We start from the raw sequence: 15,471 nt of genomic DNA, 5'->3' as shown, positions 1-15,471 counted from the left end.
AGTGGAGCAGATAGGTGATGACATTAGGAGTACAATCAACTGGAATGATTTGCTTATTCTGGCACCAAATAACAAATTGTTTCCATTTGTCATAGTAACAGTGCCTTGTGTTAGGTTTTCTTGACTCTTTCAAGATATCCAAACATCTCTGGGGTAAATTGAGATGTCCGAACTCTATGACTTCAGGAGCCATGCAGCCAAGTTCATGGAGTTGAGCTGAGGATGCACTGTTAGCCCCCCGTGCTGGGAGAGTAGGTTGTACCGGCACAGGAGTTTGATGGGGTCGCACACCGCCAATTTGCGTAGGTGTGGGTACCATGGTTGTCTCGCCCACATAGGAGCACTTAGGATGAGCGTCATCGGTTCCCTGTGGATCTTGTTCACCACCTTCCTCATCAGAGGGGTTGGCGGAAAAGCGTAGGCAAACATCCTAGACCAATTCATCCATAGGGCGTTCCCTTTGGAGCCTGGCTGGGGGAACCTGGATTCGAAGTCTGGGCATTGCCTGTTTTCGCTTGTGGCGAATAGGTCTATAGTGGGGAAACCCCACTGAGAGAAGAGGTCTCCTACGTCTTCTTTGTGGAGTGTCCACTCATGTTCTTCTGGGAGGGGATCCCTGCTCAGAGCATCTGCTAGCGAGTTGAGACCCCCCCGGAACATGTTGGGAAGACAGGTAAATCTTTAGCTTGATGCCCATCTCCAAATTTTCAGGGCAAGCTTGGACAGATTTGGCGAACGAGTGCCCCCTTGTTTGTTTAAGTAAAACATTGCCGTCGTGCTGTCTGTTAGGAACTGCTCTGAGGTTGGATAGGAGAGGTTTGACTGCCCGAAGCACTCTGAAGACTGCCAGAAGTTCTAGCAGGTTGATGTGTTTCTGAGCCACTGTGTGAGACCAGAGACCCTGAGGTGTATGGTGCAGGTAGTGGGCTCCCGCACCATGCTAGGGGGGGCGTCTGTTGTGACAACGGCCTGTATCTCAGGATCGTAGAAGGCTTTGCCCTTCATAAGATTCTCTCTTGTCCACCAGCGAAGACTCTGTACTAGTGTTGGCGAAATGACCACTAGATCGTCCCACTGACCACTTGCCTGAGACCACTGTTTCCCGAACCATTCCTGCATGGGTTGCATGCGCAGGAGCGTGTGGGGAACCAGGTAAATAAAAGATGCCATCATGCCTAGCAAACGCATCGCTTGGCGTACTCTTATTTGTCGACCGGCCTGATGGTGAGGAATTTGCAGCAACATATTCCGAATTCTTTCTCCTGACGGAAAGGCTAACCCCTCTTAGGTGTCTAGGACAGCTCCTAGGAACTGTTTTCAGGTGCTTGGCACTAGGCTTGATTTTTTCTCATTGACTGAGAAGCCCAATTGGAAGAGGAGGTTGATAGTTCTTTGGATGTTTAGTCTGCAAATTAAGGTGGTTTCCCCTGTGATGAGTCAGTCGTCCAGGTAGGGTACACTGGGATTGCCTCCCTGCGTAGGTGTGCCGCCACCGCCGCCAGTACCTTGGTGAATACCCTTGGAGCCAAGGTTATTCCGAAGGGCAGCACCTTGAACTGGTAGTGCTGGTTGTCTATTTTGAAACCCAAGAACCTTCTGTGCGCTGGGAACATTGAAATATGAAAATAGGCATCTTTCATATCCAATGTTGCCAGGTAATCCACCTTTTTTTGTAGGGGGATTACCTCTTGGAGTGTGGTCATGCAGAATTTTTTTGGCTTACATACTTGTTTGCAGGGCGCAAATCTAATACTGGGCACATTGTTAGATCTTTCTTTGGCACAAGGAAGTAGGTTGAAAAAATCCCCCCGTTTACCTGGGTGCCCGGGACGAGTTATATGGCGTCCTTTGCAAGTAGAATGGCGATCTCCTCGAGAAGGATTTTCTGGTGCTCCAACGAGTGTACCTTCTGTCTTGGAGGATGGTTGTGGGGGCACTCTAGTAGTTCTATACAGTATCCTGCGGACACTGTGGACAGCACCCATCTGTCCGAAGTGATCTCCTCCCATGCGTGGGTGAAGGTGGAAATGCGCCCCCCTATTGGGGATGCATAGGAGGGGACCCAAAGCGGAATGTCACTGTTTACTGGGTGGCATACCACCTCTGGCGGGGCTGCCTCTATCCCTAGTGCGGCCTCTGCGCTGGCCTCTGGGGAATGCTTGTGATGCTTGGAACTGATTGTTGGCCCATGAAGTTCCTTGATTTTGATAGTAATTCGAACCCCTCTGGGAGCTTTGGCCCCGAAAGCGACGAAAATGAGAGTTTTCCCTGTGTCCTGAGGGTTTATTCATAAGTTGTCCGAGAGATTTTAGTGTCTCGTACTCGTCCTTAGCTGTCTTTAAGGCTTCCTCCACTGCTTTGCCGAATAGTACATCTGGTTCCACCGGATGTCTATAAGCGTGGCTCGAGTCTTGGGTTTGAACCCTGATTGTCTTAACCAAGCATGACGTGTTATCACAGTGCCTTCGGCAATTAGTCTTCCAGCATTATCTGCTGCATCAAAGTATGTTTTCAGAATGCACCCTGAAACCGACCTTCAATCTGCTGCTACCAGCTGAGCCAACTGGCTCTTCAGTGGTTCAGGAGCGGAAGATACCGAAGCAGCTACTTGTTCCCACTGGTGGCAATTGTAGCTTGCCAAAAGGGTAGTTGTGTTTGGAATTTGTGCCTGATAGGCGGAAGTGGTGGCAACCTACCAGCCGATAGTATATAATCTCTTGCTCTCCTTTTCGGGAGGTGCTTCTGAAGAAGCGAGTGCTGTCCCTGCCCTCTTTCTGGTGGTTGTTACTACCAGGGAGCAAGGTTTTAATTGGCCCCTAATATATAGGGGATCAGAAGGTGCGGCACGGAATAATTTTTCAATTGGATTCACTGCACAAGTAAGATTTCGAGTTACCAGCGAGGGGTCCATTCTATGCAGGACAGACTTTATTTAGTATAGGATAGCCTGAGCAATGGCTCTCTTGTCATCCAGGATCTCTTCCGCAAAATCCCTGTCCTCTTGGACACCTTGAGTGTCAATCTGAAAATGGGCTGCTGCTTTAGCCAGTATCTCCCTGAGGTGTGGTTGATTATCAACCGGGAGTTATGCACTGGGGGTTCTTTAGGAATTGGGGAGTCAAGATTGTAGGCTTCAGCCTCCGCCTCATCATCCTCCTCCTCCTCGTCCTGGTCCTCATCCCCATAATAAGAAACCCCTGTTTGGTCTTCCATAATTTGTGGGTCCGTCTCATCACAATATGATTCGGGATGGTATGATTCAATGACCAAAGGGTCTGTGCCCAAATCCTGCCCCAGGGCATCAGAGCAGGGTCTTTTATTAGGGGGTTGAGAATCCTAGCTGGAGTGTTAGCATAACTATGAAAATAATTAGTGTCTTTTTCATAGAAGTCTGCCATAAATGACATTCTTCTCATAACCCTGTCGATATCAGCAGAGCTCCAATCCTAGGAGCTAGGGATAACCACAACCTGTTCTGTTTCTTCTTCCATGCCCATGTCTTGAGCAGTGGGAGGGATGATCTTCCCCTTAGTGGGAGGGACTGGAACTTTGGACTTTTCTACTGATTTAGGGGTTTTTTGTTTTTCCTTATGAACATGGAGTTCTGAAGGCTTTTTGTGTTGTGACTAGAGGAATGTTTCCCAGTGCTTTTAGGGGCCTCCGAAGAACCTGACGCCTTATGTCGAGATTCATAGGTGGCATCCGACACCTCGGGTCAAGAATCAAAGGTGATCCGAGATTCGGGGGTGGCCTTGGAGGAAGGGCGTTGAATCTTGGGAGTAAACGCTGCGTGTCTTGACTGGGGATAGAGGTCGAAATCGTCTGACGATCAGGCCTCTGGAAGTATGGGAGTGTGACAGCTTTTTCAACCGTGGACGGTTGGTTTTTGTCATGAGACGATCTCGAACGAGAACGCCCAGAGGACACAGAATCGCTGGACTGCTCTCTCGGTGTCTTTGGTTGCCGATTGCTCGACACGCGTGTCGAGTCGCGGCCGGGGCTGATGTGCTTAGTGGAAGTGGTGTGTGTCGCACTTTTGCCGCCGGGTGTTGTCCCCATATTGATCCGCCGACCAGTCCTCCGGGGTTAGGGGCTTGCGCGTGGGTGTCTGAAGTCACCCCGCTGCCCTCACCGTCCGATATGGCGGCGTTGCTGCCATCGCTAAAAGACCCTTCGGCATCCATGGCCTCTCGTTGCCTGGCGTAGTGGGCCCAGCATTTAGTGGAGCGGTCCTTAAGTGTTTTCGGCTTGAAGAGCTTGCAAGCTCGACAGATAGCCTCGGGATGGTCTTGTGGGAGACACAAATTGCACGTATTGTTCTCATCTGCCCAGGGTGACTTCCTGTTACACTTGGGGCAGAATTTGAAAGGATTACTCTCCATATGTATCAATTTGGCAGCGGGCGGGTATATGTATGAAATAAATGTGGGAACCTGTATGACCACCCCAACTCTCCCTACTTGTACAGGGCCGAGGCCAGAGGCCTTCCAAGGTCCGGGCCGAGGCCAGAGGCCTTCCGAGGCCCAAGGTCCGTTGTGGAGTTTCGACGGCTGATTTTCTCGATCTTCACCACCGTCGATCTTTGGCGTAGGGTGGAAAGAACGGGGAAGTTTGAACAATAATTCTAGTATAATTGGCTAATGGCAAGGGAACTCTGCAACATGTGTCCGACTAGTATGGCAGAAAAAAACTATCTGAGGGTCCGACACGCGTGAGGGATCATGGGTACAGTGGACGTCACACTAGGGATAGTATTACTGGCATGCCCTAGTTCGACGCCCCTTTTCGAGTTACGAAAAACAAACTGCAATACTCTGCAGCTTCCACTAGATGTCTGCCTGATCTAAGCAGATTCCACAAGCCACAGAAATAATTATATATATATATATATATATATATATATATATATATATAGAATGGTTAGGGGTTAGTACAGAATAAAACAAAGAGAAGAATATCCCTGGGGAAGATTTGACCGCATAGAATTACGAGGGAAAAAGGACCTCAACCACAGCGTAGGTGTGGTGCCGTTGGCGGAGTCAAGAACACATGCTCCCGGGGTGCACCCCCTAGCGCAACTAAATTTAAAGGGGAAAGACATTTATTCTGGTGAAAAAGGTTGTTCTCGTCCCTAGCGAGGGACCCCCATACAGCATGGAAGAAAGGGGACGGGACGTAGGAGTAAGTGTTGGGACTGGTTGGTCCCACCAGTCCAAGGGATGAAGCACAGCTCAGGGCCTTTGCAGATCAGGTAGACCAGCAGGATTTCATCGGGACAAATGCAGGAAGAGATGCCAGGCCTCTTGGTGGGGAGCCCATTCATCTTCAGTCAGCTGCTCTTCTACACAGGATACTTGGCTCCAACGCTGACATGAAGAAATGCCTGTAGGAATGCTATTCTTATCCTAAATCCTTGCTAGAAGCGAGTCCAAGCCCATCAATGGTAAGAATCTGTATGATTCAAACATCCAGCAGTCGTGCAATCAGCGACCACTGTTGGTTTCACTCATGTCTCACACCCAGACTTTAAAGTACTATGAATGTGCAGTGGGATCAGACAGTCCCACCCCCTTCCTGAGCCACACACAAAGGCAACACTAGCCTGCGAAAGCAGCAGCTTGACAAGTTCATGACCTTATATGGAATTTCCTGACCTGGCAAGACAGGAAGAAGGCCAAACAACAATATGGCTCAAGAACAAGTGAAAAATCTCACGGCATATCTATTTTAGGGCACTGGCCACGTTTAGTAGCCATAAGTGATAAATGCGAATGTGCACACTAAAAATAATGGAAAAGTGGTACAAAATGAATCTGGTGCCAATAGCTTGTCTTTAGGCACATATAAAAGTAACCAAAAATCACAAATGAAAGACTAGGGTGATACAAAAGTGTTAGGCAGAAACCTATGCAGTTCCCTTAGGGACCACTGCAAAAAGTTTAAGACTACAGGTGTTGGCAGTAAACCCCATTGGCAGCAGTCTGTACCACCCAGATGTATCTGGTAGCTGTGGCTGAGCAGTCAGACTTCTCTCAAGAAGAGTTAGGCAGTATATAGAGTATACACATTAGGTACAAAAATACAGTAGCACAAGCAAACACTGACCAGAGCTTTGGTATAAAAGTATATCATTATTTATTTAAAAACACACTTGTAAAAATACACTGGCACTAATATGTCAAGCAAGTTCAAACAGTCACTAGAAATACATACACCTCCCTGATTAATTATTTGACAAGTCTTAGGAAAAGAACACCACTTATTATCAACACAGAGGTGAGCACTTAACCAAGATGGCACTCTAATAATTATTTAAAAAGGGAGAGAAAAGGCAGAAATAGTAAAGCACACAATACCAACACTTTTAACAGACCCACAGCAAGTCGAGAAAGCAGAGTCTACTGTAGAGCAAAAGGTTCATAGGCCAGGCCCACTCTTGGAGAGAGCAAGGCGGAATGTGCCCAAGATCACACAGTTGAAGTACACTTTAAAAGTCTTTGCAGATAGTTCAAAAAGGAGTTGGATCAGCTCAGAAAAGTTAGTTAACAGTTCCCAGGTCACCTCAGGATAGAGTGTCAAGGATTTACGGGATACCTTAAACAGTCCGTTGCAAGGGAGACTAGGCGGGACACAGTAACTGAAATGGTGAGAAAGCTCCAGTGGGGGCAGTTGTTCCTGGCAGCGGGTGCAAGTCGGTGCTTCGTCCAGGGGAAGAGAAGATCTCGACGTGGAGAAAAGCTGGAGGTCGTTGCACTGCCAGGGAAGAAACCAGCCGCAGAGTTTCCCGATTAAAAGGTACTACCCTTTTATTTGCGGTAGTGGTGAAGCGCAGCTATCCAGCCGCCGGGGTGTTTGGCACGGGCAATTCGACCACGAGACGATCCAGGAAGGCGAAAAGAAGGCGAACTGGTTAACCCCACCAGCTCAAAGGAAGAAGACTCTCCAGGAAGATCACCTTCTCGGTCGTCGGGAAGTGGTGAGTCGGTTCAGCAGGGCTCCACCAGTGGTGTCGTCGTTGCAGGTCGGCTCAGCTTCTCCCTCTTCGGATTCTTTAGGTCCTGTGGCGACTTCTGAAGTTCCAGTCCCCAAAGCCCTGCTTTTATGCAGAAAACCCCCATTCATCAGTCCTAGCAGTCACTCAAACATGCTAAGTGGTGAGCCGGGCAGCTCACCACTGGGCCAATCACACAAGAGTGCAACTTGAGTTGCCGAGGCAACTCAGTCCAGGGTGACTATTCCCCCCTCCCACACATCATGTAGACCCAGACAGAGTGGCACCACTTTTGGAGGCTTCTGTGTAGAAGCCCGGCAAAAGTGGAACAAAGGGCTCGACTTGGGTTGGAGTTACAAAGGCAAACACAAACGCCATTTTAAAACCGAGTCCTGGCAAAAAGACCCAACCGGGGAATAAATATTAAATAAATAACGCAGCGGTATCTTTAACATTGCACCAAAAAAGTGGTGCGTTTAAAATGAATGGGAAAATCCCATGGGAAATATTCCGGTGGAATATTTCGCGTGGTAACCACTGCCACCAGCCAGAAACTCAACAAGTGGGGACTGGACAGTGCCCCCTCGAAAAACAGACCCAGGGGCAATCTAATTACCCCTACCAGTACTTCCACATTATGATGGTTTGTACTGGTTCTATTCACAATTTAAGACTAGTAAAGTCAATGGTGACTTTACATGCCCTGGGAGACAGTAGTCAGTCCCAGGGTATGGAATCTATGTTTGGGGGTCACTATGACTAACTTTTGTTAGGGAGAATTCTCTGTTAAGGCTAATTTCCCAAACCTAGCGAGTCCCCCAGCAGCTTTGCTGGATTTTTGGGGTTTATTCTTTTCTCGTGCTAAGAGAAAGACTCTTTTTTTCCCCCACTCTTAGGCATGATTTGAGAATGTCCTTTGACTTTGTAATGTGTTTTATGGGCTATGGGGTCTTTTACTCCTTAGGGCTTCATGTGTTTTTGGTAACTGTGTTAGACAGCACCCTCAGTGCAGTAACTGAGTGTTAGCCCATAAAACACATTACAAAGTCAAAGGACATTCTCAAATCATGCCTAAGAGTGTGTGGAGGGGGGGGGGGGGGAAGAGTCTCACTCTTAGCAGGAGAAAAAAAATAAACCCCAAAAATCCAGCAAAGCTGCTGGGGGACTCACTAGGTTTGGGAAGTTAGCCTTAACAGAGAATTCTCCCTAACAAAAAGTATTCCCACTGCACTGCATTGTAAGATGCTGTGTGCAAGGTTAAAAAGTGCCAAAATGTAAAAACTCAAAAGGGAAACAGTTTACCAATACCGATAGTCTGAAGGGCAGAAGGCCAGGGGAGTGAAGCGGAAGGCTTCACTTCCCTGTAAAAAGTCCAGACACGTTTGTCTGGAAATGAGGATTACATGGTGTGTAGAAAAGAGGGATCACAGGCTTCTGGGTACGTCTCTCCTCATTGCCAAGATGTGTGGCAATGCACTGGTGGGCGAAAACAAGCCTCAATAGTGGAAAAATTGACACGGGCCATTTTCTGCTCTAACACACAGGAGCATACATTTAGTGAACTAGTGATACCAACCTCTCGGTCTAAAGGCTACTGGGGTCCATTTTGGTCGCACCTCTGCCGTGCAGATACGGTGAGGGGAGAAGGGCGGAAGAATAGTGCTCATCTAGAGAGGATGACGGGAGATGTGAGGGATGCTCCCACATGGATGGTGATCATGATGGCTGTGTCAGATTTAATAAACTAGAATGGGAACCTGTGAAGTGATATCGACAGGCAATATAATTAATAATGATGGTGAACTGAATATGGTGGAATGTACTTTTTTGCTACAGGATCCATTGGTCACTGTAAGGGAGGTGGACAGATTGGGAGATCTGTGGTGGGGGGATTAATGGGGGGTGGGCAGGTGTTGCATGAACCTGCAAAAAAATTGTACTATTTTTTCTACAAATGTGATTTGTTCTGAACATTTTGCGATTGTTTGCTAAATGTATCTTTGAAAAATTTGGAATACATTTATTTTCTTAAAACCCTTGATAAAATCAAGACCCGTTCAGTAACAAAAGCAAAATATGTGGGGCTCCATACAACTATGGAGGGAAAATTATAAATTACTCACTGTAGTGACTAATTTACTCCTAGTCCATAGTCCCCTTTCCGCCATACTATATGGGCGCCCCTCGCGGGACAGGAAACAACCTTTTTCACTAGAAAAAATATGAGTCCCCTTTAAATTTAGATGCACGCGGGGGCGTGACCCTGGCAGCGTGCGCTCCCCTGACTCCGCCCACTGGCGCCACTTCTCAGTCCCCTTTGATGTGTCGACAATATTATGATTGCCTAATGACACAAATGTTACGTGGGAGGATGGTGGGACGTATGGAGGAAATGGGACTATGAACTAGGAGTACAGTAGTCACTACGGTGAGCAACTTATCATTTTCCCTCCATAGTTGTATGGACCCCCAAACATTTTGCTTTTGTTTCTGAACGCCCCTTTCCTCCATACTGCATGGGCGATTACAATTGAATGCAGCCCTGGGGAGGAGAGTTGCCCCTCTGAGAAAACAAGTTATTCAAAACCGCCTGGCCAAATTCTGAGACCGATCTGGCGCTGGCATCCAAGCAGTAGTGTTTGTAAAAGGCTGATGGGGAAGCCCAAGTAGCCGCCTTTCTGATCGTCTGCCATGGGACGTGTCTTTGGAAATCCACTGCCGTGGCCTTGGCTCTGATGGGGTGGGCATGCATGTTTTCTGGGAAAGGCATGTGCTACCCCTTATATGCCTCCTTGATGGCCGCAACCATTCACCTTGCTATGGAAGCCTTGGAGCCTTTACAGCCTGGTTTTGATCCGCCAAAAGTGATGAACAAAGCATCCGATTTACAGAAGCTCTTTGTCCTGTCCAGATAGAATCTCAGAGTGCGCCTGATACCCAGACAGTGCAATACCTTCTGAGACTCACCCTTTGGATCCGCAAAGAAGGTCGGGAGTACTATCTCCTCGTTAATGTGAAAGGATGAAACAAACTTCGGGAGAAAGGCAGGATGTGTCCTGAGCACCACCTTGTCCCAGTGAAACGTGGTATAGGGCTCTGGAGCCACAAGAGCCTCAATCTCGCTGATCCCTTGTGCTGAAGTAAGGCCAACCAGCAGGGCAGTCTTAATAGTAACCAGACTGATGTCTGCTGATGCCATGGGTTCGAAGGGCTTGTGAGCCAGGGCACCGAACAACACGTTAAGGTCCGAGGCCGGATGTGGACCTTTGACCGGAGGATATAATCTGTTCAGGCCCGCCAAATGTCTTTTAACCACTGGATTGGAAGAGGAGATGCTGTCTCTGGAATTCTTGTAGGCTCCTATGGCTGCCAGATACATACGGCAGGCGTCTACCTGCACACCTGAGTGAGCCAGGTGCGCAGAGAAGGATAACATCGTCCAGTGAGCAAGTTAGCGCATCGATCTTGTTGGTCTTGGCCCGGTGGCAGAACCTGGCCCACTTGCTCCAGTGTAGACTCCTGGTGGAGTCGCTCCTTGCACCTTGTATGATAGCCAGCTTGTCCTGTAATAAGCGTTGATGCTTCAGGGTGACCTGTTCAGGAACCAAGCTGCCAGGGCAAACTGCTGCGGAGAGACTCTGCTTGAACTAGCCAGTCGAGGTATGGATAAAGGTCCTCTGCCCTGAGCAGGGCTGCTACCGAGTTAATTAACCTTGTAAAGACCCTCGGGCCGAATTGAGGCGAAAAGGCAGGACTTTGTATGAAAATGAAAGCCCATGATCCTGAACCTCAGGAAGGAACGATGGGACTCCCCGATCGGGATGTGCAGTTAAGCATCCTTCAGATCCAGGGAGCACATCCAGTCTCCCCCACACAGTGCCTCCGCGATGAGTGCTGGAGTGACCATCTTGAACTTTTTAAGGGGTAGGGAAAGGTTCAAGGAAGAGAGGGTTAGATCAACTCAGGCCAGCCTGGTTCTTTTTTCGGAATGGCGAATATCCAGGAATAGAAGCCCATGCCTAGCTGTGAAGCTGGAACCTCCTTCACCGCCTAAAGAGTTACTGTCCCAATCTGTGGGAGTGGAGGAGAGGAAAGAGGAAATGAAGGAATTGGCAAACGGAAGCCCGTGGAAAATACGTAGAGGATCCATGGGTCAGCGAACCTTGCCCACCAGGAATGGATGTGAAGGGCAAGCCTGCCCCCCACCGGAAACTTGTGGATCTGGATGGCATTGTCAGTTTTTTCCCCCTCCGAGGCTGGTGCCTGGGATGGGGACTGGCTAGGAGACCGTTCGGGCTGTCAAGCGCATCGCTCCAGAAAGGGATCTGTCAGAGCGTTAGTGAATTTGGCTATAGACCTTGGGCGCCGATTTTTTCAGGATTGCAAAGATTCAGCTGTTTGGCAGCTATTTTTCTTCTTGTCAAGTTTCTCGTCTGTGGACGAGGGAAACAAGTCCCTCAATTCAAATGCAAGGTCGAGAATGCCCTCCTACATATCAGGGTTCCATTTTGTCGCCTTAACCCAAGCTGTCCCCATATCAGTGGCATTACAGATAGCCCTACCCGTAGTGTCAATGTGAGCCCCACTGTAGACTCCATGATATCCTGGACCACAATGTTCGCCTCTGCCAACCCAGCCCTGAATCACACCCAACTAGGCGCAGAGGCTCTGGGAGTTAGTCTGCAATCTCCTGCCATAGCTCTTGATTCACTACTGCCAACATCGCGTCAGCGTTGCCCTGGTGCAGGTGAAGCGTGGCATTAGAGTAAATCTTTTTGCCGTAGGACTCCAACAGCTTTTTCCCTTTCCCTAGGAGTGCTGATGTGGGGGCAGATGAAGAAAGGGAGGCCGCAGATGTAACAGAGGAATGCGGTTGGGGTGCACCGACAGTAGGAGGGAGTCTCCCTCTGCCTGGCCATGTTTGGCATCTAAGGCATTTATTGGTACGCTGCATGGAGTGTGGCTTTACCCATCCATTCGTGGCAAGGGCTTCTACATCCTTTTGTAGATGGATACTAGTTTTTGTGGCAGGGTGGATTGTCAGCACCTCAGCCAGGACCCCTGCCTCAGGTTGTTAAATGTGTGGCTGCGGGATCCCCAGGTATTCTGCCATGCCCGCCAGTCTCTCGTGGAAAGCCTTAGCTGACGAGGGAGTATCCTGATCCTCGTCCCCCGCTGTGTCCTGCAGGTCAGGAGATGTCGAAGGAGTGCTGGGTGCAGGCAGCTGTGGCGTGCTGACTGGTAGCGCCAGAGGCTGCTGAGGGGGCTGCGCCAGAGGCGGCGCCAGCATGACTGGTGTGAGTGCGGAAACCAAGGGCTGAACTGGGAGCGGGGTCTGGACCAAGGTCGGAGCCCATCTGCAATGATTTCATGAGGGTAAGGAACTTTTCAAAGAACCTATCCTTGCATGCAGGTGAAGGGCCTGGGGTCGTAGGAGCCGGGCCCTGTGGCTGCTGAGGTCTTGCCAGTGATTGGCTCATCAAGCTGGGAGCGGAGTACCGCCCCAGTGAAGATGTGGTCGGGTATGATGTGGGTCAGGTAACTGGCATTGTCCAGTCCCATCTAGACGTGCGTTCCAATGCCTGCTCTCCAGAAGGAACCAACTCCGGGTAAGCCATCTTGTTTGGCCTAGAGGTCATTTTGTCATACCCCACGCCACATGCCTAGTCGCCGCCTGCACGCTTAAAAGCAAAGGCTCAGAGCTTCCCTGCACCTCAGGTAGAGACCCGGGAGGCAGAGTGCCATCGGCCATGACGCTGGTAGTGCAACTGCTGCGTATAGGTGCCCCCTCAGGGCTCTGGCACCTCAGGGTACCAGAGCCTTGCAGAACCTCAGCGGTGGGACCGGGAGGATCATGTGACGCCCCTCAGCCTGTTGGCAGGTAGCTCTAGAAGCCTCTGTCCCCTTGCTGTTCTTAGGACCTGGAAGGCTCCTCCCACTTGGGTGCTTCTTGGGAAGAATTCACCCTTGCAGGGTGCAGAGGATAACGGGGCACCTACCTTGGGTCTGGTCTTCCTCCTCACTTGTGTCTTGATGTCCTCTGGAGGTGATCTTTCAAACAGCTCCCTCCAGCTGGCCAAACCATTGTTCAGAGCTCGCAGGGTCAATGCATTGCACGCAGAACAACCGTCACAGCCGTGGTCGGGACCAAGGCACTGGAGGCAAAGCACGACGTGGGGAAAGGAACCCTTGCAGGCCGGACACCTGCTGAAATATGCCGTCGCTGACATGTGCCAGGGAGGAACGTGGCACCAGAGGACAGAGTCCTATCTCTGACAATTGCAATGAGAAAAAAAGAGAAGAAAAAAGAAAGGCTTCCATAGAAGAGCGCATGGAATTAAAAGGCCGGAGGCCTAACTCAGGAGCGCTGGTGAAAGCGGTCCGTTCCCGTTGATGTGGAAAAGAGGGCTGAGGAATGGCACCAGTGGGCGGAGGCAGGGGAGTGCACGCTCACAGGGTTGCGCCCCCGCACACATCTAAATTTCAAGGGGACGAATATTTTTTCTGGTGAAAAAGGTTCAGTTTCCCGTCCCTAGCTAGGGACGCCTATACATTATGGAGGAAAGGGAACGGGACGTAAGAGTAGTTGCTTTCCTAACACCACTCCTTCTCAAACAAAACCCTGAAGGACTGACACACAAGGTTAGTGGCTTGGTCGTGTGAGGGGACTGTGGCCTCAGAAGCTGCTTCTGTTGGCAGCCATGCTTCACTCTGCCACAGTGGACCGAAAGAGTGCATGCCCTCTTCTAAGAGGTTGAGGTCCCACAAGAGGATGTTTCCCGTGGAAATCGGGTGAAGAGGCATTTGCCACACACTAACTGCCCTGGACAAGACAGTTGACACACAAGATCCTAGAATAAGGATCCTGTCTTAATGAAGGCTGCTGCAACTACTTCGTTGACTGCCCCTTCAAAGTCCTCAGCGTCCACTTCTCTCTTTGTCCACGAAACACTTTCAACGGACGATCCTGTCAACACACTCTTTGTCCACTGCTCATAAGCACAGCACGTTGTCATCCACTACAACCTCGTGAGCCACTCCTTTGATGACTGTCCGTCGACAATCAAGACATCAACAGTGATGTTGGCCTCATTGATGACAAAAACTCAGTCAACGGCAGCAACCATTTAATCAGCGACGAAATCTTCCACTGTTTCCATGCCTCCCGCTGAATGTCCATGGGCTCGGCCCATTACTTCAAGCTCTCCTACACAGCGAAAACAACCTTTGTTCACACTGGCACTGTACGTTACCCTGCTGTTCCTGGTCCTTCCCAGGTACCACAAGAGGACCTTTAAGAACATGCCATCAATATTGATTTTGAGGGCTGGAAGGAGTGTTTTTAGACAACAAAGATGAGTGAGTGCGGTCGTCATTGCCACCAGCCAAACCACTTTAGGTTATGCAGCTCCCACGTACACCTCAGCCGATGCCTGCTTCCAATCAACAAAGCACACACTCCATCAATGGACATTTTGTCTACATGTCAGACTCTGGTGTCGGACTTACAGCCCAGGATTGCAGTTGTTCCAGTCACTCTACCTGCTGACCTGCCTCATGAACCGTGCGGATGGTGAACCTGGTGACCCCCCTATCCGGGACTCTTTGCCCGACGAAAATTGAGCATTTCATACTATTATGTCCAGTGCCACCAAGATGTTCAATTTACTTGTTGTATGACCATTGTTAGGAAAGATTTTTCTTTAGGCAACTTTCCCTCCATATTCTATGGACCCCCAAAATGTTTGCTTTTGTTTCTGAACCTGTCCTGACTTTTTACAGGGAAGTAAAGCCTTCAGCTTCACTCCCCTGGCCTTTTGTTCATTTTGTCATGGGGAAATAATAGAAACGCACTTATGTGAGGATTTCCAGAAATATCAAAAAGAATGTGTTAATTGTCCAAAATGTTATGTAGAATATCTAATGAAGTAGAGAACTGAAGAGGACTCCCAACACTTCAACGTGGGATAAAATAATCTGACAATGGCCTTCAGGAGTGGAGCCAAGGGAGAGACTGCATATGGGGCAAGACGACCCAAAGCGATGGAGAACAATAAAGTGACTGCAGTTTTTCAAATTCAAATGAAAACTGCTTTAATGTTACAGAGGATTCCCAGCCTGACGACAGGGAATATTCAGACAGCATGCAAATCTATGACAGATACAATGCTGGAGAACGATCATTTATTGAGTGTGGAACCCAACGCAAAAGCATCTGGTCTGATACCACCAACGGAAACTATAAACTCTAGACAAGTTTTACATTACAATCAATATGGGATACTAATACCAGTAATCCAGAGATCAAAGAATAAGAACGCCATTTACTGAGTCCTCTGTATTTGCATCACTCATTGTACAAATCCTATATTTCATATTCAATAGGTTTATCCTCAGGAACAGAGGTAACAGAATAATGTGGTTTGTTAGCAAGAACCTTTGGAGTTGCCCAAACTAACTGACCTCACACTGTGCTCAAG

At 49.0% G+C, this 15,471-nt stretch overlaps 1 protein-coding gene across 5 annotated transcripts in view; it reads right to left on the bottom strand.

The window, feature by feature from the left end:
• Positions 1–15,471, bottom strand: part of GON4L (gon-4 like) — a 2,357,623-nt gene that overhangs the window by 592,672 nt on the left and 1,749,480 nt on the right. The gene's annotated exons all lie outside the window — the stretch shown is intronic.

This window comes from Ambystoma mexicanum, chromosome 1p, assembly GCF_040938575.1.
Source record: "Ambystoma mexicanum isolate Mex_15411 chromosome 1p, UKY_AmexF1_1, whole genome shotgun sequence".
Taxonomy (NCBI): Eukaryota; Metazoa; Chordata; class Amphibia; order Caudata; family Ambystomatidae; genus Ambystoma; species Ambystoma mexicanum.
This window is presented reverse-complemented; position numbering and strand designations above follow the sequence as displayed.